The sequence below is a fragment of the Lynx canadensis genome, chromosome D3 (assembly GCF_007474595.2).
Source record: "Lynx canadensis isolate LIC74 chromosome D3, mLynCan4.pri.v2, whole genome shotgun sequence".
Classification (NCBI taxonomy): Eukaryota; Metazoa; Chordata; class Mammalia; order Carnivora; family Felidae; genus Lynx; species Lynx canadensis.
Window position 1 is genome coordinate 26,557,367 of NC_044314.2, and position 23,480 is coordinate 26,580,846.

Genomic DNA, 23,480 nt, shown 5'->3' on the forward strand with positions numbered 1-23,480 from the left:
TAAAACGAACATATGCCTAACTACCTTCAGATCAAGAAATGGAACATCGCTGGTGTCCCAGAGGCACCCACGTCCGTCCTGGTGACTCTCATACTAACCCTTGCTCACCTCCTTTATGCCTTTCCCAGGCAAGAATGCATCGCTGAATCGTTACCGTGTGTGTTCTTCTGTATCTGACTTCCTTCCTCTGTTCAACATTGTGTTCCTGAGACTCACCTATGTTGTCAAGGGCAGCTACCGTGTGTCCATTTCATTGTTGTATACTATACTGCGGTGTGGGTCAACCACCCTTTATTTATCCATTTTACCACTCACAAACTTCCAGCGTGAAAAAGACCTAAATTCAGAAAACGCGTGCAACTGAGTCCTGGTCACTTTTTCAGCACCCACTGCGACCGTGAGGGCGTCGAAGGGTTATTCGTGCATCGGAAAACAGTAGTATCAAACCAACAAAAAAAAAGATCAACTGAGCTATGGAACAAATAGGTGAGTTGAGCGTGAAGTACTTCTGTTGACATGAACCAAGTGTAGACTAACCCAAAACGTGACAAATTAGGGACGGCTTATTAGGAAGTAAGCCAGGGATGGCTAATGATGAAGTAAGCCACGAGTGAACAAACACAAAACCATACTAAGGTCTAGGGAAGAAGCAAGTTAGTGGTCGATACAGTTCTGTTAAACTGTAGATGTAACCGTAACCACTGTTTTTATGCGCCAGGCCCAGGATGGGGGAGCACTCATGAGGAACTTACGGTGCTCTCTGAGAGGCAGGCACCCATGGGATCAGAAGCAGGTAGAATGGAACCGGCACAAGCCCTGCCTCCCACTCTGTAAGGGGCAGAAAGATGGAGGGTGGAGTTCAAGCCTGGAATTCACACCGTGACCAGTTCCCCTCCCTGCTTTTGAACAGCCAGCAACATCTGCCCCAAATCGGCAGGCAGTGTTCGAGGTTTCCTTGAACTTTAAGGTCAAGGCTAGCATGGCCCTTCCTCGTTACCCTCCACCCCTGTAAACTTATGCTATTACTAAGACAAATACAAACCCTCCCCCCTTCCTAACCACTTTGCTTAACTACCCATATTGTTTTCTACTAACACCTTTATTCCAGTATGTATGTACAGAGTTTCTGGTGCGATCTGGTCTCGGCAAGTTGTCGCGGGGTAGCCTGGCGCTGTTATTTGTAAGTTACGACTTGAGGTTTCAGGATTTCGACAGTCTCCGTTGGGAGGAGACTGGGAGATTGTTTCTACATCATACCAGGGAAAAGGGAACCAGAATGTCATGGGCAATTGCTCAGTGCCCAGCCCTTAAGTGAGCCACCACATTTTAATCTTCATGAACTACCATCCCCAACCAGTGCCATATTTGTCTCCGTATCTCATAGTTGAGGAGAAAGGGGGCCGGAGAAGTTAAATACTCACTTACAGTCACACAGCTCATGTAACCAGCGAGCAATCGTTAGGAATCTGGACTCTGAACTTCAGGCTCAGGGGATGGTCCCATTTTATCACTTCCTAGGTGTGGACCTGGGAGAATCACTCTCTCCCCACGTGATGGGGACAATCACGGTCCCCATTCCACGGGAGAATATGTGTAAGGTACTTAGCACAAAGCCTGGTGCCAGAGAGCACTTTCTACAAGACCACTTTCTACACTTCTTGTGAAATGGCAGAGCCAGGATTCAGACCAAAGTGGGAGCTGACTCCCAACACCCTAACACAACAAGCCATTTGTTGGCCGATGACTCTCTCCAGGGCTCAGCAGGGAAGCCTCGTCTCTGTTCTCATGTGTCTGTGGGGGCAGCTTGACTGGGGAAAGAGCATCTAGTTGACTTTACCGCTGGACTGGCCAGGTGCCGGCCAGGCCTCTCTTGTTCAGAGGGTAGTCAGACTTCTTTACCAGGTTTCTCAGAGCTCGAAGCCTCAGTAGGACGAAGTGCCAGGTCTCCCGAGACCTACTCCCAGACTGTCACAGCACTGATTGCTTCTACTGAGTTCTACTGGTCAGAGCAAGTCACGAGACGAGCTCCGGGTCCTAGGGGTCAGCAAATAGACCACAGATTTGGATGGGAAAAGCAGCAGGAATGGGAGCACCGGTTGGCAGCCATCTTTGCAGACAACGTATCACCTGGAGGCTGCAGAAATTCAGAGAGGGCAAGCCCAGTGTGGCTGGGCATTCTACGAGAAGACATTTGGCAGGCACGGAGAAGAATGAGTGGGATCAGGCAGGCCCAGAAGAAGAGCGGGGTATCCTGGGGGAAAGAAAAGTCTGAACAAAGATTCAAAGCAAGGACCCATGAGGTAGCTTGGGACATGACCTGCTTGACTGAACCCAGGGCCTTATGGGGAAAATGCTAAATAAGGGGAGGGAGGGGAGAGCAGGGGGGTTTGGAGTGTAGAGGGCCTTGGAGGCTAATCTGAGGAAGGCAGGGGGTAGACCCTCGCGTCCCCTAGATGGACAGAGACAGGATGGGAGTGGTGTTTCGTGAAAAGCAGTCTGCAGCTGTGTCCGGGAGGGCGAGGGAGGCGGACGGACTGGAGTTCGCAGAAAGGCAGGGCAGAGGAGATAAGAGACAAGAGGGCTACGTGAAGGGAGGAGGAAAGGGGAGAGGATCTCCTGCTTATGATTCTCTGCCAGCGTTCTTCCATCTTTTCTATGACCATCCTGGAGACGTTGGGGGCAGAGCCTTGGCCGATCTAGGCCCCCAACTCCCTGCGTGACTGAGCCGGCCTCCCGATCAGGGACCAGTGCCCCTCAGGGAGAAGGTGGTGTTCTCAACTGTCCGAGGGTTGGCCCAGTCTTCTCTCCCAGAAGTTTGCTGGGAGCCTTTCTCATTCTGCCGCCCACAGAGCAGGGCACTAACTCCTCAGCCAAGGTCCCCAGATCGTCACTCCTCTTTCCTCGTGCAGCCCTTCCTTCCAGAAAATTATCCTCTTCCAGGCTTCTAAGTACGACCTGGGCCTCCCTGCCTTACGTAGGGCTTCCAGGGACATCTCTGCTCTCTCTCTCCTTTTCACCTGCCCTAACTCTCCACCCCTTCAGGGCCCAGCCACAACCTCTCCTCTGGGAAACCTGTCGGGCATCCCCCAACCCACGCTGGCGGTCCTTTCTCTGAACGCAAGCCCTCTCGCCATCTCAGCAAGCCTGAGCACTTACCCCTGCGCCCTTCTCAGATGCTGCGGGTGAGATGGCCTTATCCACACAGCTACACAGGAGGGCAGGGCCTGTGTCTGGCTCATTTCTCCTTCCCTCACAGAGCTAAGAGCAGTGCTGACTGCATAGTAAGTCCTTAACATAAAGGCAGAGAAGGCTGAATTGTTCCCCGCTTCTAGCCCTCCACATTCTGTGCAACTAAGGCAGAAAGTCTTTGACAACTAGCTGGAGTTAGGAGGCATCATAGTGAAGCCAAGAAGCCCCCTGGAAATCAATAAGTAGCAGTATTATTATTTTTTATTACCGTCCTGAACATTCCTCATTGCCAAAACCATTAGAAGTACCGAAGAACCGCCCCCTGCATTTATGGTTTGTCCGTGGTGGCGATAGGGGTGGGAGCTGGATGTCTAGGCTGGGTTCACTGGAAGCAGAGCTTGAGACAAGGATTGGGCATGCATGATTGATTGGGGCGTGCTCTCAGGAAGGAGGGAAGCAGGACCCGTTGGGAAGTAGCTTAGCAAGGAAGGATCTAGTCTTTCCTGGAGTCTCCTGTGAGGCTGATCCCAGGAAGAGGCCTGAAGCCCACCCATAGCAAGATTAGCTCGACATCGAGGTCATGGTAGAGCGACCGACTGGGTGGCCTGGGACTGTCTCCATTGCAACAGCGAAAGTCCTTCATCCCAGGAAATCCCTCAGTTCCAGGCAAACACTTCCTACAGGAGGCCCAGCTTTTGTCCCCAAGTGGGTCAGTCACTGGCTTTGGAGCGCTCCCAAGCAGGAGAGGAGCTAAGCTCCTAGGGGAGCTGGTATTCATTCGGCCTGAAGGGTGCGTGGGTCTCTGGGGAAAGGGAGGGTGGGACAGGAGCCCAGTAGAGGGGATGGGGAGTCACTAATGGTGTCTTCCCCCCTCCTCCGCCCCAGACAAGCCCCTAGAGAGCACCTCTCTGCCTCCCCCTGCCCGGCCAGGGAGCAGCACAAGGCACAGGCCGTTCCACCTGCCCCCTGCCCTTGTGATGCGGGCTCCCAGAGCCCCGCCTCCACGCGGGCGGCCCCGCCCTGCCGCTGATTCTGAGAACACCTAATAGGTTTCACACAAACCCTGTTGGCTTCCTGATTATTTGCAACTCAATTAAATTAACAAATTGGTCTCTCTGCCCAGAGTCTTTCCACCGCCTGTACTTTAACATATGTCAGTCAGGGCGCCCGGCGTCTCCAGATGGCTGAGAGCTTACTCTATAAATCCCATGCCAACTCATCACTAGGGAAGTATGTGTGTGTGGAGAAGCCCAGAGATAGAGACACAAAGCCATAGTGGGGAGAGATGAAATATGGGAAGGGGAAGACAGGGAAACTGAGAGCAAGGGGAGAAGGCGAGGGACAGGAGTCTCGAGAGCCTAGGTGTCGCCTCGCGGATGAACCAGCAGGTGCTAAGGACCCTAATCTGCCTCGCAGGGAAGCTCTGTCCTCCACAGGGTGGATGATGTGTGTGTGTGTGTGTGGAGGGAGGGAGCGCCTGAAGAAGATTACATTTTCTCCGGAGGGCCATGAGATCGGTGGCGCTCAAAGCGTGTTCCCTAGACCAGCGGCGGCAGCCTGGGCGACCGGTCAGAGGCGCAGATTCTCAGGCCCCAGCCAGACCTCTGGCAGGTGGAGCCCGGGCGCCGGTGTTTCCACAAGACTTGCAGGTGTTTCTGACGCCTGCTCAGCCTTGAGACCCACACTCCTGAGGGAGCGTGCCGTGAGGGCTCTGGCAGCCGTGAACCTGCTCTCAACCGTGGCCTGGGGGCTGTCGCCCACAGGAGGAGTGAGGTGAGTGGTCTTGAGAAGCGGCACTGTCTTCGGAGTTACTTGGAACGACGCCTCTGTAGCCTTTGGTGAGATGCAGGCGTTGGGGGGAAAGGGGAGGACTCGGGGACCAGCCAAGAGGAACCTTTGCTTCCTTCTCAGAGGAAGCAAAAAGACAAGCCGGAGGAACGGGGGCTTAAACAGGCCGAGGCTTCCGCTGGTCCGTGACAACCCATACGTAGCAGGCCCTCGGCCTGTCGTGCGCGACCACCACGGAGAGGAGGCCCGGAGGGAAATACGGTCTGATCCCAGCTTCGGGCGCATCTGATAGAAGGGCAACGCGGGATCAGCTGTGGTATCCGCCCGGATTCTGCCGGGAGAGGGGAGGAGAGGGGAGACGGCAAGGGAACGAGGGAGAGGAAGGCAGAGAGATTCTGGAGCACAGGAGGTCCAGGCAGAGGCCCCTGCTCCAGGTCTGGAGTTTCCAGAGAACCGTCGTCATTACCGGTAAGGACATTGCCCTTCCGGCTTCTGTGGCAGGAGGTGAAAGGCTTGGCATGGCCCTCGGTGAGGGGCCTGTTCTCATTTCTTCAGGGATGGCTGTTAAGTTCGGTCCATCTGCTTGGCACGGGGTAAGATGATCCGTGACCTCAAACTCAAAGGTCTTCAGGGTCTGGCCCGATAACGGAAGAGTAGAGCAGGCACGTCTGCTGGGCATCGTGGGAACTGCACACGCAGGCCCCGTCTAGATCCTGCAGGAGCCACCAGGCCCCAGCCTGTTGTCAGCGCCCAGAAAACACCACCCTCTGCCACCAGCCTGACGGACGGATTCATCGAGGGAAGTCCCAAATCCAGATGGACTTGGGTGCAAAACAGCAGGTCCTGCCGGAGAAGCTGTAAGAAACTCACATGCTGCCCGAATGTCAAGGGTGAACGGTCCCGACTGGCAGTGGCGAATGTGGTTACGAAGGGGCCGGGACTCCGTCCTGCGGCAGTGGGGGACAGTGAGGCGCTTTACAGCAAGGACCACTGTGGCCAGATCCCAGAGAGACTGGGTCTTGAATTTCCTCTGATGCCTGTTTCCTTGTCTTCTCCCCCGCCAGGAGCTGGGGGATTGGAGGCAGGACAAGAATGTAGTGTCTGGCCCTGGGGACTCCCGTCAAAGGTTCTTGCAGGGAGCGTCCTGCAGCTGGGGCAAGTGGACGAGGGCAGGAGCTTGAATGAGCAGGATTCTCTACCGGCTGCATTTATCAACGAATGCCTTTGGCCTTGGCCTTGAGTAGTAGCTGCAGATCTCCTCACCTTTGCCGCCTCCGGACGTCCTCTAACACCACAATATTGATTTCTACTCGGAAACCGTAACAACTCAATGAAGACACGTAAGGGGCACTGCTCACCGTCCCCTCCGAGGCTCAAAACCCCATTTCTTACTTTCCAATTTGTATGGGTGGGCATAAGGGCAAGTCGATCGTGATCTGAAAACCAGAGGTGTGGGGATACCTAAGAACCGTCAAAAATGGGTTCTTTTGTTTTCAATCTGTATCCCTCTGGAGCAGGCTCCAGGCTCTGAGCCATCAGCCCAGAGCCCGACGCGGGGCTCGAACTCGCGGACCGCGAGATCGTGACCTGAGCTGAAGTCGGACGCTTAATCGACTGAGCCACCCAGGCGCCCCCTTCTTCTTTTTTTTAATGTTTATTTACTTATTTAGAGGGAGGGGGGAAGGGGCAGAGAGAGAGAGAGAGAGAGAGAGGCGCAAGAATCCCAAGCAGGCTCCACGCGGTCAGCATGAAGCCCTATGCCGAGGCTCGAACACACAAACCATGAGATCATGACCTGAGCTGAAATCAAGAGTCGGACTCTTCAACTGATGGAGACACCCAGGCGCCCCAAGGGTTGGGTTTTTTTTGGTGTTTTGTTTTGTTTAAATTTTTTTTTAACGTTTATTTATTTTTGAGACAGAGAGAGACAGAGCATGAACGGGGGAGGGTCAGAGGGAGAGGGAGACACAGAATCTGAAACAGGCTCCAGGCTCTGAACGGTCAGCATAGAGCCCGACGCAGGGCTCGAACTCCCGGACCGCGAGATCGTGACCTGAGCCGAAGTCGGACGCTTAACCGACTGAGCCACCCAGGTACCCCTGTTTTGTTTTGTTTTGTTTTAAACGAAGAGCAGGGGCATCATGTAATGATTTAAAAAAATAAGAAAAAATAAACAAAAGAAGTTGTAGAGAGAAGTTATTACTTGTACCAAACTGTTCACTCTTGCTGGTTTTAGGTTTGGTTTTGGTGGTGGTGAATGCTTTCAGAGCAAACGGATTCAACATCAGGGCTCCTTCGAATTCCCTTTTCTGCCAATTAACCCTCCCCGGGAAGACTGAAGTACCTCTCAGGATTGGCTTCCGGAACAGCAGCACAGATGGATTTTTCCATTTCAGTAATCAAATGGGGTGGGGGTGGGGTGGAGATTAAGGCGGATTAAAGGATTACATTTAGGAGTACTTAAGCGAACGCCCAGCGTCTGAAGAATTGAATTTAGGATTGGGGTTAATAGCATATTCCTGTGAAATCAGGTAATTATTTTAGTGAGTACCCGCTTAATTCAGTGGGAAAGCGGCTTCTGGTTTACCGAACGCTTGCATGTGTCAATATCTTGAATGCAGAATTGACAGGGATGGCTTCAGTAATGACCCGAAGGTGGGTCCGTTTGGGTTTTTTATTTTTTTAACCTAACCCTATTGATCAACTTGGTTTTCAACAATGTCTTCCTGTCTCTTCTAAAGTTGCAAATGGGAAATGATATTCCGAAATAAATTTCCCTGGAGCACAGCTATTCATTAAAAGAAGAAGAAGAAATGAAAACCAAAACCCTTTGGACAGTCAGGTTGTAGGCAGGAATCCGGCATGGCATTGGATGGTCCAGAATATTCCGATAAAAGCAGAATCAATACAGTAGATGTTGCCTCATCTTGGAAGAGAAAGAAGGGAGAAATTCACCCTGTTACCTCTTTTCCTTCTTCGGCTTTACCCCTCCCCACCCACCACTGGAATGAATAGTCATTGACCCTCGACAGCTCTGCTCCTGAGTCAGGTTCTAGAAGAAGTGAGTTTTGAGGGTCCTGCACCCCTGACGGGGATTGTGTTGGTCCCATGGAGGGCCCTGGGTTCCAGAAGGCTGGTGTTTGGCCTGAGGTAAAGATACCTGGAGGCTGAAGGGAGGAGGAGAAGAAGGACGGTGTCCCTAAGGGATGGACCACCAGGGACCCAGACCCAAGGGCCTGACTGGGAATGACGGGGACAGACTGGAAACGGAGTGTAGAGACAAGGGCAGGCCCAGGCTCCGTCTGATTTCTTTCTGTGTCCTCCTGCTTTGGGCAGTGGGGGAGCTGGTAATTTTGAAAGTGGCCAAATGAGAAGCCAAGCTGGGCACATGTTGGTGTGGCCTAGCGGGAGTGCACTGGGTCAGGTGTCTGGCTTCTTCCCAGGATGATGGCATTCCCCTGGCTGGCATTAGGTGCTGTGGGATTGGGCGGGCCTGGCAGTAGGGACGAGCGGGAGGCTGTGACAGACACCCAAGCCTGTTGTCTCAGGTGCCTGCCGCAGGGCGGTGCCCAGGACAAATCCACAACGGCTCTCCCAAGACTTCTGCGAGGGTTCAGATAAATCTGGTTTAAGGCATAGAATCCAAAGCAGTAGAGCCAGGGCTCACGTCTGAAGGGCATTCAGACATGGGGGGGGGGGGCAGTGCCTAGGAAGCCAGCCATTGGTGATTGCTTCTGATGGTAGGTTGCCAGCTAATATAATATACAGGGAGCGCAGTTAAAGTTTAATTACAGGGGCGCCTGGGTGGCTCAGTCGGTTAAGCGTCTGACTCTTGATTTTGGCTCAGGTCACGATCTCCCGGTCTGTGAGATCAAGCCCCAAGTCTGTCAGCCCAGAGCCTGCTTGCAATTCTCTCTCTCTCCCTTTCTCTCTCTCTCTGTCTCTCTGTCTCTCTCTCTCCCTCCGTCCCTCTCTCTCTGCCCCTCCCTGCCCAAAAATAAATAATAAATACGAACGACGGTGAAACAATGAATATTTTTTTAGTGTATATATGGCCCAAATATTGTTTTTGTTTTTGTCGCTGAATCTGGCAACCCTCTCTGACGGGAATGACGCATGATTTTTTTTTTTTTTTTCCTCCTTTGATTCTTGTCCGTATTGGCTAAATTATCTCACGAACAGGCATTACTTTGGCATCGGGGGGGAAGATCCTAATCCTGTGTTCTCTGATTTCTGAGCGAATGGTGTTTTTCTTGTTGGGTCGGGCTTCGGGGGTGGGTGATCTGGAGGCAGGGGGGACAGTGAGCAGCGCCAGCCCCCTACCAGCACCCCTGCCCACCAGCACCCCCAGACTTTGCAGCCGCTTCCAGATTTATGCCCTCACTATCATGTATCAATTCCTGTCACATCCAATCTCCTGAAAACTCGCGTTCCTTCCCTCCCTTCCCCTCTAAATCCATTAGCAGCCTTTGAACCTTGAGTTCTTAGGCCTCATAGATCTCTCCTGTCCATCAGACTTTCCTGGGAGAAAGGGGGTGAGCCCCACTGTCTGCTCTCCTTACAAACCTAAGTGCCTGGGCGTCTTCCCTGTCTAGGACGCTGATCTCTTGGGACATCCTTACCAGGAGGTTATATATAAAATCATATCGATACCAAAATGTATCCTGTTGCTTCGATGTTTAGTCCTTGCTTATTTTTAGCCTATTTGAATTCTTAATGAAATTCTGTTTAAATATACATATATATGTATATTAGAAGCGCCTTAAAATATTTAAAATCCACAGTATTGTCAGAGCACTCGGCTGAATCTCACTATTTAGCACTAATTATAAACAATCCCGTCTAGCCTTTGCCTTTAATGGTTTTATAAGTGCTAGGCTTGTCTTTCTAATTAGACTATAAACTGGTCTTTTGCTTCCCTAATATCTCTCAGAGCACCTGCCACAGAGTCGGGCATGCACAGTAGACAATAGACGTGTAATGACACGTCTCAAGCTACTTGGCTCTGTTCGCTCCTCCCTGCCTAAGTGTCCCCTCCCCCCCCCCACCTTCCCGGGCCAGTCCCCCCACCATTAAAAACAGTCTCAGTTTTCTTACTCATGGCTTTTAACATCTGTATCCCCCGATGAACAAGTTACACTCCTTAAATTTAATTGGCACATCATGTAGAATCACACATTTTTAGCTATTAAGCATGCACAGAATGATTCCCCACTTCTCTCAAAATAGAGGGCAGGGATTGTGAGTCTCCCTGAGTTCCTGGTGTCCATAAGAGTGTTATAAACATGCATTTAGTGATTCATCAATATTGTTGTCTATATGAACTTGGATAGCAAAGCCACATAACGCCATTTAAAGAAACAAAATACATTTTCCCCCCTAAATACAAAAGCAAGGCAAACTTTAGAAATACTGGGTGCTTGGACGCCTCAGTCAGTCAAGCATCCCGACTCTTGATTTCAGCTCCGGTCATGATTCCAGTATCATGGGGTCAAGCCTTGTGCCCGCCTCTGCTCTATCTCTTTAGCAAACAGCTTGTTAGACAGGAAGTAGTTGGTAACGCATACTCGTAAGGCTTTACATATTTAGCTAAACCGTCTTTCCGGGGGATGGACTGTTGACCCGCTGCGCTTGGGAATCGTGGCCAGAAGGTGGACGCCTTCCCGTTCCTCCCCCTGAGGCTCACTCAAGGCACTTACCGGGAGCGGGCAACAGCAGATTTTTCCAGGGGCCCCCAAATGCTTCTGTCTTCCATCCAACAAAATTTTGGAGCACTCACTCTGCCTATGTGTCAGACAACGTGGCAGGAAGCATGGCTCTAGGTTAGCATGGCAGTGAGCAAAACCAAGGGTCAATGTCAACTCTGGTCCTCTCCCCCAGAAAGCCCCTGTATCGTGATGTCTTCAGGAAACTTTCACTGGTCACGAACGGGAGGTCCAGCCCTGTACCAGGCTGCAGGGGGCGCGGTGCACAGGAAGTATAGGGTGGGCCTCTGCCCTGTGGAACATTCATCTGTTTGGAGGAGACAAGCCTAGGTCACACATATAGAACAAAATAAATAAGCAAACACAAAGCCAGCTAACATTTGGGGAGAGGATGTAACTCGGTGCCAAACCCCTGCGTGCAGGTGATGAATGAAAGAAATGCTGCAGGAGTTCAGACGAGAAGCTATACTTGTAGTAACTTTCTAGATGCTTCACAGAGCCCTTGACGTGCTCCCGTCCAGTCCCTTCCTTTTCTGGATACAGATGCCGAGGGCCCAAAGAAGGAAGGAAATGCACCCTCTGCATGTACTGGGGGCACAAAGGCAGGGATTTCTTTTTTATTATTATTATTGTTTACTTATTTATTTTTGACACAGAGGGAGACAGAGCAGAGCATGAACAGGGGGAGGGACAGAGAGAGAGGGAGACACAGAATCCGAAGCAGGCTCCAGGCTGTCAGCACAGAGTCCGACGCGGGGCTCGAACTCAGGAACCGTGAGATCATGACCTGAGCCGAAGTCAGACGCTCAACCGACTGAGCCACCCAGGCGCCCCCAAGGCGGGGATTTCTTAAGAACCAAACTCCACAGGAATATAAAGCGGAGTGTGGAAAACATCTCAGAAACTTTAGACAAAAGTAACCATTTGGAGGCTATTTGCCGCCCCAGCACCCGGCTGAGTCCTTGACTGGCACTCCCTCTAGTCTGCACACCTCATCTGCTGTGGGAGGCCAGCTTCTCCCCATGGGGCCCGGCCAGGGTGAGCCTTTGTCATTGCTTATGGACCCGCCTGAAAGGTCACAGTAGGATTTTGGATTTAGTTTATTTATTTTTATTTATTTTTAGAGTATACAACTCTTTTAATTTTGGGGGGCGGCGGGGGGGAGAGACAGAGCACAAGCAGGGGAGGGGCAGAGAGAGAGAGGGAGACACAAGAATCTGAAACGGGCTCCAGGCTCTGAGCTGTCCGCGCAGAGCCCAACCCAAACGGCACGAACTCCAAACGGCAAGACCATCACCTGAGCTGAGGGCAGATAACGGAGCCACTGGCTTTAGTTTATATACACATGCGAAAAACAACAAACAAAAATGACAGCAACACCGGCCACACCAAAGTCGATGGGGTGTTGACAGGACTGTTCGAGTCCACCTAGATGTGAAAGGAAAAGAAACAGTTATCACTCTGCAACACTTGTAAGACTTTTTTTTAAAGTTTCTATCTTTAAAAAAAAAAAAAAAATAAAAAAATAAAGTTTCTATCTTTATTCAAAGCTATACGCATGCAAGATGCGTTTTGTAAGATCAAATACCTCTGGTTTCGCTCTTAAAAAAAAAAAAAAACAAAAAAAAAACCAGGCAGTCCGTCGCTTGCTTCCTCTAATTTGTCTCTCCCCACAAGCAATCACTTTTATTCTCTCTGCAGATTATTTTAGATGATATCCCCGTATTGTACTTTCCGCTTTGGGGGTTTTAGCCGTTCTCTAACTCCTTTCTAGAGCGGCCTGAAAACAGTCGCCAGTGCCTGGGCGCATGCGCGCTCGCTGCCCAGCCCCGCCTCTAACACCGGAGTCCGATCAATATCCACTCTTCACATTATTGCGGCTCCGCCGAGCCCCCGCACTCCACTGTGATTACTTCTCTCTACTCTCTGTTTTCACCGGAATCTTCATCTCGGGTTTTCATTTGCCAAGTGGACTGCGTTTCCCAGTTCAACTTCAAATTCTTCCGCCAGTTGTCCGATCTTCTCTCAAGAGGCTCACATGTGCCCCCTTTTCTCGTGATGGAATCTGCACGAAGCCCGTCTGCCAGAGCTCCCAGCCTGGACCGGCTGCTCTCCCGCACCGGTGCCCTTCTCTCCTCCCCCGCCCCTCAGGCCTCCTCCTTCATACTTGGAGGTCAGCTTTCCTGCATCCTGCCTCTTCTGGGTTTAGAAGCTGCTGGAGCACACCCTCCAGCAGCTGCCAGTATAGAGTGCATGCGTGGGACATAAATTCTTCAAGACCTGCACCCTGTGAAGATGTCTTTTTTTTTTCCTTTCATGTTTAATATGTTTTATTCTCGGGAAGCCATGATTCATATTCTTCGGATAAGCCCACGATCAAGTATTTGGAAGTAGATATATTCCACAAAATAGCTTTCATTCCGTTATCCACGTACCAACATTTCTGTTATGTCATTTCATGGTTTTTGTACGTTTCCCGCCCTCCCCCCCCCCCCCCCAGCTTTCTTCAGATGTATTCTTCACATATTCTGTAAGTTCAAGGTGTACGATGTGGCAATTTGATGTACATATGGTGATGAGTGCTGTGAAGTGATAACCACAGTAAGGTTAGTTAATGCAGAGAACGTCTTACTTGGTTGTTTGGGTCAGCATGGAATTCTAGCTCGGAAACCATTTCCCTCCAGAATTTTGAACACTTTGCTTCATTGCTTTCTTGCTTCCAGTGTGGCTTTCGGGAAATCTCGGGCCTCTGATTCTCTGTTACTTTATACCTGACTTTCCCTCTGGTTGGGAATGGCAGGAGTTACTCTAATCTGGCATTTTGAACTTTCCAGGCATGTACCCCAGCGTGGGCCCCTGTGGCTGCTCATGGGTTTTCTGGTCCAGAAAATATGTCAGGTCTAGAAAGTTTTATTGAATGATTTCTTTGATTTTCTCTCTATTTTGTCCTTTCACTTTCTAGAGCCTCTACCCTTGGTTATGAGAACTCCTGGACTGCTTTGATGATCTTCTCCTTTCTGTCCAATTTTTCATCTCTTTCACATTTTACAGTTGCTTTCTGGAAAACTTCTTCAATTTTAACTTCTAAGCTGCTGTTAAGTTTTTCAGATTTACTCTTATATTTTCAATTGCCAAGAACTCGTTGTGTATATGTGTATGTATACATTTTAACGCATTATGTGTTTACATGTGTGTCCACATAAATATATTTTTATAGCTATATTTATGTAAATTACAGATGGGGGGGGCAGCCACCTGCCTCCCTTCGTCGGCGATGTTGAATTTTGTTCTCCGTGACAGAATCTCCAAGCAACCTTATTTTCTATTTGTTTTTATCTCTGTTGGTCATGTTAGAGACTTTCTTTAGATGTCTGATAATCCTTATTTTGTCTATCTGGATAGCTAGCTATATCAATAACTTACATAAGTCCTACTGTGCTCCAGGCACTGTTCGAACGACTTCACAAGGACCATCTCTTTTCATCTTTAGATCAATCCTATGCGGTAGGGATATTGCTACCCCTGTTTCGGTGAGGTGATCCATATTTAGGTCCAGGAAACAAAGAATCTTATTGAAAGCTCCAGGGAGGGTGGGAGGTGAGGGGCACGCCTGGGGGGCTCAGTCAGTTAAGCGTCGGACTCCATTTCAGCTCAGGTCTTGATCTCAGAGTTGTGAGTTCAGGCCCTGAAATGAACTCCACGCTGGGCATGCAGCCTACTTTTTTAAAAAAAGAAAGAGAGCTCCGGGCTATAGGTGAACCTTTCAAATGTAAACTTCACCTTGGTGTGTTTAGGCCACTTCCTTGTGGAAGTCCAATGTCAGTCTCTGTTAGGTCTTTCCTTCGGAGCGGGTCAGATCATCAGAGATGATTCTGTCAAGCTCTTACCTAAAGGGTGAAAGTCTGGCTGCCAGGCTGCCAGGAGCTGGGGGGGGGGGGGGGAGTGAGGGATGGCGGGTGGGGACATCGGCATCTCCCGGTCTCAGCAGTGCCTGCCTCTCTAGAGGCTGAGACTCTTGCTACAGCCCTCGCCTGTCTTTTTCCAGAATGAGGGAGAGGCAGTCACTTGGCTACACGGATTTGGGGAAGGAATCTGGAGATGTGACTGCTTCACAAAACAGACCTTGAGCCAATTCTAATTTTAGCACCCCTTGCCTTCACCCCCCACTCCCAGAGGTACTCACTGCTGCCAGTTCATGATCCTTTGGGGGATTCTGGCTTACAAACGGGGGTGGTTTTCCACATTCAGCGCTATTAGCTTGGGATTCAATTCTCTCTCCATTTTCTTGGGCCGGCTGAGTAAATTACCTCTTATCTAGCTGCGTCTCAGCTTTCAAATTTTGTTGCTGTTTTCTGCTTTCCCATTCTCCCCATTCACGTGGGCTTGTACCTTAAAAAAAGTCTCTTTGGGGCGCCTGGGTGGCTCAGTCGGTTAGGCGTCCGACTTCAGCCCAGGTCACGATCTCGCAGTCCCTGAGTTCGAGCCCCGCGTCGGGCTCTGGGCTGACGGCTCAGAGCCTGGAGCCTGCTTCGGAATCTGTGTCTCCCTCTCTCTCTGCCCCTCCCCCATTCATGCTCTCTCTCTGTCTCAAAAATAAATAAACGTAAAAAAATTTTTTTTTTTTTTAAAAGTCTCTTTACTGGCATTTTAATGGGGTTTCAGTAGGGAGTGAAATCAAGTGTTTGCATCTTTACCCAAAACCCCCTGCTGTTCAAGTTCCCCCTTCTCTTTCCCATCCCTTTATTCTTCTACCTAGAAATCAAACCGAGAGAACCCAAAATGCATAAGTTTGGCCATAAACTGTATAACACGACATTTAGCGAGAGTATCAAAGGAACGGGGAGGGAGGGGAAGGACGCGAGTTGCACGGATGTGGCAGAAAAGTATATTGAGCACAAACGTATCATCTTAATCGTGATCCTTTTATAACACACATTCTGAAAAACTGGGCAGAGCAATGTCTCGGTTTATGAGATTATACTGAAATGACAAAAATTCTCCCCTGAGGATTACACACCGGTAGGACTTGATTTCAGAATCTCCAGGGAGAGGCAAGATTTTAATTTTGATCCAAAGGGGGCGTAAGTTAAAAAAAAAAAAAAAGGAGAGGAGCGCCTGGGTGGCTCAGTGTGTTAAGTGTCTGACTTGGGCACAGGTCATGATCTCACAGTTCCTGAGTTTGAGCCCTGCGTCGGGCTCTGAGCTGACAGCTCAGAGCCTGGAGCCTGCTTCGGATTCTGTGTCTCCCTCTCTCTCTGCCCCTCCCCCCTTCATGCTCTGTCTCCTTCAAAAATAAATAAACATTTAAAAAAGAAAGAAAGAAAGAAAGAGTAGGGAACGTGATTGTCCTAAACACTGTGCAAATGCCAATGCCCTCGGTTACACCCCAGACTCTGGCTCCCCAGGCTGGAAACCTCTGAGGACAGGCCACGGACAATAGATGCTGAGCTCACCCCGCTCACTGCGGGCCTTGGCCAGGTGTCTTCTAGGCATGCTTGTCTTTCTCTGCTGGCCTATAAATCATCATGAATGTAGTCTTCCTTTTCTATCATGTCCATTCCAACTGATGTTTTAAAACAATGGTTCTTAGCTCTGTGCAGTGGAATCCCCGGTAGAACTTTTTAAAAAGGCTCTCAGACTTCAAATCAGCCCTACCTCCACCTGTCCATGGGCTTGGGAACCTCTGCTGGAGAACGCCTCCATTGCGGGGGGGAGGTGCAGAGGATCCATGAGCTTCTGGAAATTACAGGCAACATTGAATCTGACTTTCCTCCCTCCTTCCCTCCCTCCCTCCCTCCCTCCCTTCCTTCCTTCCTTTCTTCTTCTCCTTCTTCTTCTCCTTCCCCTTCTCTTTCTTCCTCTTTTTAATAAAAGGACCTTAGCTTTTATCATATTCTTCTAAGGAAACTTCATACCACTTATCAAATACCAAAAATATCAAATACACTTAAATGACGTGGCATTATATAATTATGTGTTAGCTTTCTGTTGTACTTATTACAAAAAGGTGGAAAGTTTGCCTATGGTCAGTATCACCAGGGTAGACATAACCCTCTTTCTGGTATTAAATAAATATTGGTTAAATGGATAAAAGAATGAACAAATGAATCAATGAAATTGATAAGCTCCCCTGTGCCCCAAAGGCTAAACTTATTCTCTAGAGCAAAATGGCATGGGAGCTATAGATGGAGATGAACTGTTTATTCAGATTCTACAGGCACAGTGCTGGACTAGATATGGGGGGTACGCACAAGGGTCTATGACGCATTCCTTACCCTGAGTCATCTGTAAACCCTTGCCTACACTCTCATTCAGGATGTTTCATTGGTGGGAGTATTTTTCAATGGAGACCGGTTCTGACCGCTCTTCTGGTGTTTCTCCCTGGCTTTATTTTTAGCTCCTCTGGTCTTACCAAATAACCAAAGGGACCCTCTGTGTTTTAAAAAGCAAACCATTCTTTCAGTCCCTGAATCCATGGCTGCGGAGCAAATGTTCATCGTTGTGAGGGACAGTCTCCTCAGAGGACGTAATCGGTGACTTGGTCTCGTGAATGGGTAGAACTGTTTTTGCTGGCTCAGCACGGCACAGGTAGGGTTTTGATTGCCTCTAGATTTGCAAGAATGCTGTCTAGAAAACGTGGGGAAGGCGAGGTAAGAAGCAGTGGGGAAAGGTCAAGGGAATTAGTCGGACGAGCACAACTTGATGAAGAGCTCCTATGACGGTGATTTGACCACTGGAGAATATCATTGTAACAGGCTGAAGCTCCCATTGGAGATCCTTGGGAATGCCTCGGAACGAAGGCGTTAAGCAGGCATACTTCCTCTTTTCTGTCTTCTCAGCTCCCTCTTGGTGTATCACAGCGAATACCTTCACTGACTGCTTTTACCCAGCTTCCGATGACACCCCGATCTCTAAGGGGGGCCTTTGAGATGACCAGGATAGTTCCTTCCTCACGGGGCACCTAGCCCTGGGGGGCTGGTTTGGGAAGGCTCTGTGATGCGGGATGGGGCCACTTGTGGCAGAATTGAGGCAGAGCAGAAGGAGCCAGGCGCTGGGGGAGTGGTGAGGGAGGAGGAGATGGTGAAGATTTTCAAGACAAGCCGGCATGGGGCACACCTGGGCATGTCCGTGGGGACTGGCTGGTAGTCACAGGGTGGCCAGGGGGTGGAGGTAAGAAATGAACTGCCTCTATGGGCTTGTGCTTTAAAAAGAGACCTGAGGCTCATATACCTACATGTAGGGATGTTTCCTCTACCTTCTCCTCTTTCCCTCCCTCCCTCTCCCTCCCTCTACCCTTTGGCATTTTCCTCCTCAATATTATCCTTTGTGGTAGGAAGAATTCTAAGCTAGCTTTCAGGATTCCTGCCTCCTTGTGTACATTCCCAGTATAGTCACCTGCCTTTGAGTGTGGGTGGTTAGATATGCCATTCTGAAATCTATTGATGGTCTCTAATCATTGACTTTAAGTTCTTCCAAAGGGAGATTTTCCTGGGTGGGCCTGACCTAATCAGTGAGCCCTTAAAAAGAGGGCCTGGCCGTCAGAGATGGAAGTCAGAGAGATCCAAAGCCGCAGACATTCTCTTCTGTTGGCCTGGAGGAAGCAATGGCCATGTTACGGCGAGGGCCGCAACGCAGAGAATAGCAGGCCGCCCTTAGGGCCTCTAGGGTCTCAGTCCTACAACCCCCAGGAACTGAATCCTGCCAACAATCCGTGAGCTTGGAAAAGGACCTTAGACCTCCGATGAGATTGCAGCTGAACGGCGACTTGATTTGTACCTGGCGAGACCTTGAGAAAGGAACCAGATTAAACCATATCCGGACTCCCGATGCACGGAAACGGGGAGATGATAGGTTTGTGTTGTGTCAAGCCCGCTAAAAATGTGGCCATTTGTTATGCACCAGTAGAAAACTAGTAACTTCCTTAAAGTTCATTTTAACTGAACTTGACTGGTATTACCATCATGAGTGTGGGCGTGCTGGGGAGGAGAGAGGCGATATGTCAGAGTTCTCTAATCTGCTGGCAGTTAACACTGAGTTAACGCGGTCAAGTGATTTAACCTCTCGATGCCTCAGTTTCCCCAGCAGGGATGATGATAATAGCACCCCCGCCCCGGTCACTATGAAGAGTGGTTGGCACATAGTATGTGCTCAGTAAACGGTAGGCTTGCAGTTATGCTCGAGTCAAAAACATGGCAGGAAACTCGGGCACAACTGGGGGTTCCAGGGGAGAAATCCCATATAAGAAATACCATTTTAATGTCCTGTTTTCTGGTCCTTTTTACTGTTCTTGTCTCTTCATTAGAGTCTTAATTATTAGGTCAAACATTGTCTTTAAAAAGCATTTCTTGCCAAGTGTTTGGCTACCGGCCCAGGCCCCAAGCATCTCTGGGTGGACACTTTTCTTTTTACACCATAATCCTATAGAATATTTGAGGGATTCAGTTGGACCCTCCATCCTCAAAATAAATGCAAACACAGTGTATTCCCGCTTGTTCAAAGGGAGAATCAGTGTTCCACCCCCCAGCCCCGGAATGGATGAAGTTTTGACTCATTAGCACCATCCCAACGAGGCAGGCCGGACAAGTGAAGGCCATCCCAAACGAGGGGATTTCACTGTTCAGTAACGAACTTATCAGAAAGAAAGAGTTTGTTGTCATTTTTCTGTGAAGAAAAGAGGAACTAAAGCACTTGGCTAACAGAAGTTGTCAAAGTTGTGAAACCTGTATGCTGGCCCAGTCTCTGTCCTTCACCAGAGGACAGGTGACTCAGCCTTTCTGGACACGAGCTTCCTCATCTGGAAAATGAGAGGGTTCCCTTCCGGAGAGGTGGGCAAAACGCACGTTTGTGTCACCACTCTCTTTGAAAGCCACCAGAATGAACAAAGGCAAAAAAAAAAAAAAATTCAACCATAGTAGTATTAGGGAATGATCACAATCTCACACGACAAATTCAAAACCTACTCATTCATTCGTTCGTTCATTCATTCATTCTTCATCCATTCAACAAATATTTACACGGGGCCTCTGAGGTGCCAGCAATGTTCTAGACGCCAGGAGTTCTAGCTGCCAGATGTAAAGAAAACTGAGCCCAAGCGAAAGAGAGCACAGAGGTCTAGCACCTTTTCCCTCTAATTCGAAACAGTTACAGAATTAGAAATGTAAATAACAGTGCTGGTAGGGGCCGCGTGGTAAAGAATCTAATGTCGCCCAAAGAGAGTTTTGATCTTTGCTCTTAGCTTCTGGGAGGTAATCTCTAAAGCCCTCGGAATGCCATGCCTGCTAGGAATGTTTTTGTTTGTCCTCGGGCCTTGGGTCACCCCAGATAGACTAACAATGTGAGTTAGGGTGGGGGATTTGTGTCACAAGGTATCAGCTTGACCTCCGGAAGGGCTGGAGATGGAGATTAGTCACATGGGTGGTCAACCATGCCCACGTGACAAAGCCCTAATAAGAACCCTGGGCACTGAAGCTTGCGCGGGTATTATCACACATCATTCCTAGGAAAAGCGACACTGTCCCCAGCACCACTGGGAGGGGACAGCTGGAAGCTCTGTGCTTGGAGCTCTCCTGGACTCTGCCCTATGCACCTCTTCCCTTGGCTGAGATTAACCTGTAACCATAACTCTGACTGTCATGGCTCTCAGTTCTGCGAGGCCTTCTAATGAATTATTGAACCCAAGTTCAGTAAGTTTGGGGACTCCCAAACTTGCGATTGTTGAAGAGAGGTGTCCTGGAGACTGCTGCTCTGTACGGGTAGAGGGTCCCTTACCATGGATACAGAATAGGGGGTGATGAGAAGACCTAGAAGAAAAGGGGCATGTGTCGCTTGGGATCCATTTCCACAGTGGAGAAAGGCCAGTGAGATGGGCCTGAAGGGAAACTGCAAGACTCTTGTCCCTCCTTTTCACTGAATTTCCTAACTGAGAACACCCTTCAGGCTGACTGGCTGGCCCCAAAGTGAGGGAACAGCCCAAACCAGGAAGTGGTCCTCTTTCATAGCATGAGCCACGTGCACAAGAGGGGAGACAGGCTTCATGTTCAGGCTCCTTTCTGCTGTCACTCACTTCCCAGCCCTCCCTGTAGGCAGAGGTCACTCTCGGAGGCTGCCCACGGTGCCCTGCACTCCCACTCAAATTCCAAGTACAGGTGGGGAAAAAGAACAATGAAGGGTGATCCACAAACAGGATTCTCAGGCAGATAATAAGCTGGAATAGAATGTTCCATCCGAAGATGAATAATAGGCTGTCCTCCACTCCGATTCCTGTGCATTGAGACCACAAAGAGAAAAGATCTGAAGGAACGTATCAAGTACAAATTAGATAAAGAGCAAAAGAAGAATTACTACACAGCACACAGTTTGGGGCACCTGGGGGACTCAGTCGGTTGAGCGACCGACTCTTGGTTTCAGCTCAGGTCATGGTCTTAGGGTTCATGGGACCGAACCCTGTGTCAGACTCTGCACAAACTCTGTGGAACCTGCTTGGGATCCTCTCTCCCCACCCCCACCCCCACCTCTCTATCTGCCCACCCCCCCTGCCAAATAAATAAATAAATAAATAAACATTTTTAAAAATTTCAAGAAACCCAGGACATGGTTTTAGATTAAACTTGTCTACAATATTAGAACCACAAAGTTTTATATAAAACATTCTCAGAAAGATACTACCACAAGATGATAATAATAAAATCTAATATCTATTGAATATTTACTAAAATCTAATATCTATTGAATATATTACTATAATATTTACTATATTATAATATTTATAACATCTATTGAATATGGAAATATCTATTGAATATTTGCTATGTGTCAGACACTGTTCTGTAATGTCTTATGTGTCTTTGTCATTTCAAAACCATAACAATACTGGGGCGCCTGGGTGGTCCAGTATTTTCTCTCCAAAAAAAAAAAGAAAAGAAAAGAAAAGAAAAAAGCCTGTGCAGTGAGACTGTTGTTATCCCTATATTACAAATCAAAACACTAACTGTCCCAGGTTTGCTGGTTAGTGGTAAAATGGGCTTCAACACCAGATGGTTCGTTCTTTTTTCTTTTTTTAAGTTATTTATTTATTTATTTATTTATTATGAGAGAGAGAGAGAGAATGAACAGATGAGGGGCAGAGAGAGAGAGAGAGAGAGACAGAATCCAAAGCAGGCCCCACGCTGTCAGCACAGAGCCCCACGTGGGGCTTGAACTCACGAACCAGATGGTTTACTCTTGGCCTCTATGCTGTACTACCTGAGAGATTTGAAAATTTTTTTACCAAATAGACGGCCGTGAAAACCTAAGTAAATTTTGAGAGGAAGAAGCTAATACTGGCTATATTATCTGACGGTGATGCAATAGTATAAGTGATTCTTATAAGAATGGTTTTTTTACTACTCTATCCTAGTAAATTAAATAATCTGAGTGAGCTAGACAACTTTCTCAGAAATGTAAATTATTCGATGTGAATGAATAAAATGAAGGCAAATTCAAATTAGTGACCAGAACAAAAACAATGAGATAAATTGAGAACGAAAGTTGTCAAATTGCCAGGCTGGAGAGTTTTATGGGTGAACACTTCAAGGAACAGATTATTTAAATATTCTAGAATATTACTAAAAAAGAGCAGTATTCTGCTCTCCTTTTTTCCCCACAATCCAGCATTACAATGATGCTCCGAGCTAATGAATATGGCAGGTACACATACTCACCTGTGAGCACACCCGGCCTGCCTATCACATGACATGTTCTGAGTTGCAAGTAATAGAATCCTTGAGTAAAAGTGACTTACCTGGGGCACCTGGGTGGCTCAGTTGGTTAAGCATCCAACTCTTGGTTTCAACTCAGGTCTCCATCTCGCAGTTTCGTGGGTTCGAGCCCCACATCGGGCTCTGTGCTGACACTGCAAAGCCTGCTTGGGATTCTCTCTCTCTCTCTCTCTCTCTCTTTTTCTGACCCCCCCCCCGACTCACACTGTCTCTGTCTCTCTCAAAATAAGTAAATAAACTTTAAAAATTAGAAAAAAAATAGTGACTCACATACCAAGCCATTTATTATCAAACCTTATAGAAGTCTAGGGGTAGGTGTTTTCATTATTGGATCAGACATTTCATGAGACCCTCAAGGATCTCAAGTCCCAGGAATCCTGGCCTCAGAGGTGGAAGGAGGGGAGTTGATAAGTAGAAGGGGATCAAAGAGCCAGAGCCAACTCTGGAATAGACCTGTGTGGCCCATGCTGTACCGCTTACCTATACCCACCTATACCCACCCTGTGTTCTGACGTGCTGAGGACCTGTTCCCAGTGACTGGGGGTGTCTGAGTTGCATCTGTTTTTAAATATTTTGAATATCATTCCTGAACATACCAAAGATTTCTGGACATTTAGTGTCTTCTAAAAATGTTATGTATTTTTTTTAATTTATTAAAAAAAAATTTTTAATGTTTATTTTTGAGAGAGAGAGCATGAGCAGGGGAGGGGCAGAAAAAAAGTGGGGACAGAGGATCAGAAGGGGACTCTGTGCAGACAGAAGCAAGCCTGAGGCTGGGCTCGAACCCACAAACCATGAGATCATGACCCGAGCCGAAGTTGGACACTCAACCAACTGAGCCATCCAGGAGACTCTAAAAATGGTATTTCAAATCAACAGGGAAAATATGGCTTATACAGATATCTACTTCATTCTTTAGAATAAAATAAAGCTGGTTCCCTGTCTCACCTGTCCTACTGTTCATTATCAATAATTTAAAGATTGAAATGTTAGAGAAGACATAGATTACTAGAGGAAAATGAGAACGACTTATTTTTATTCT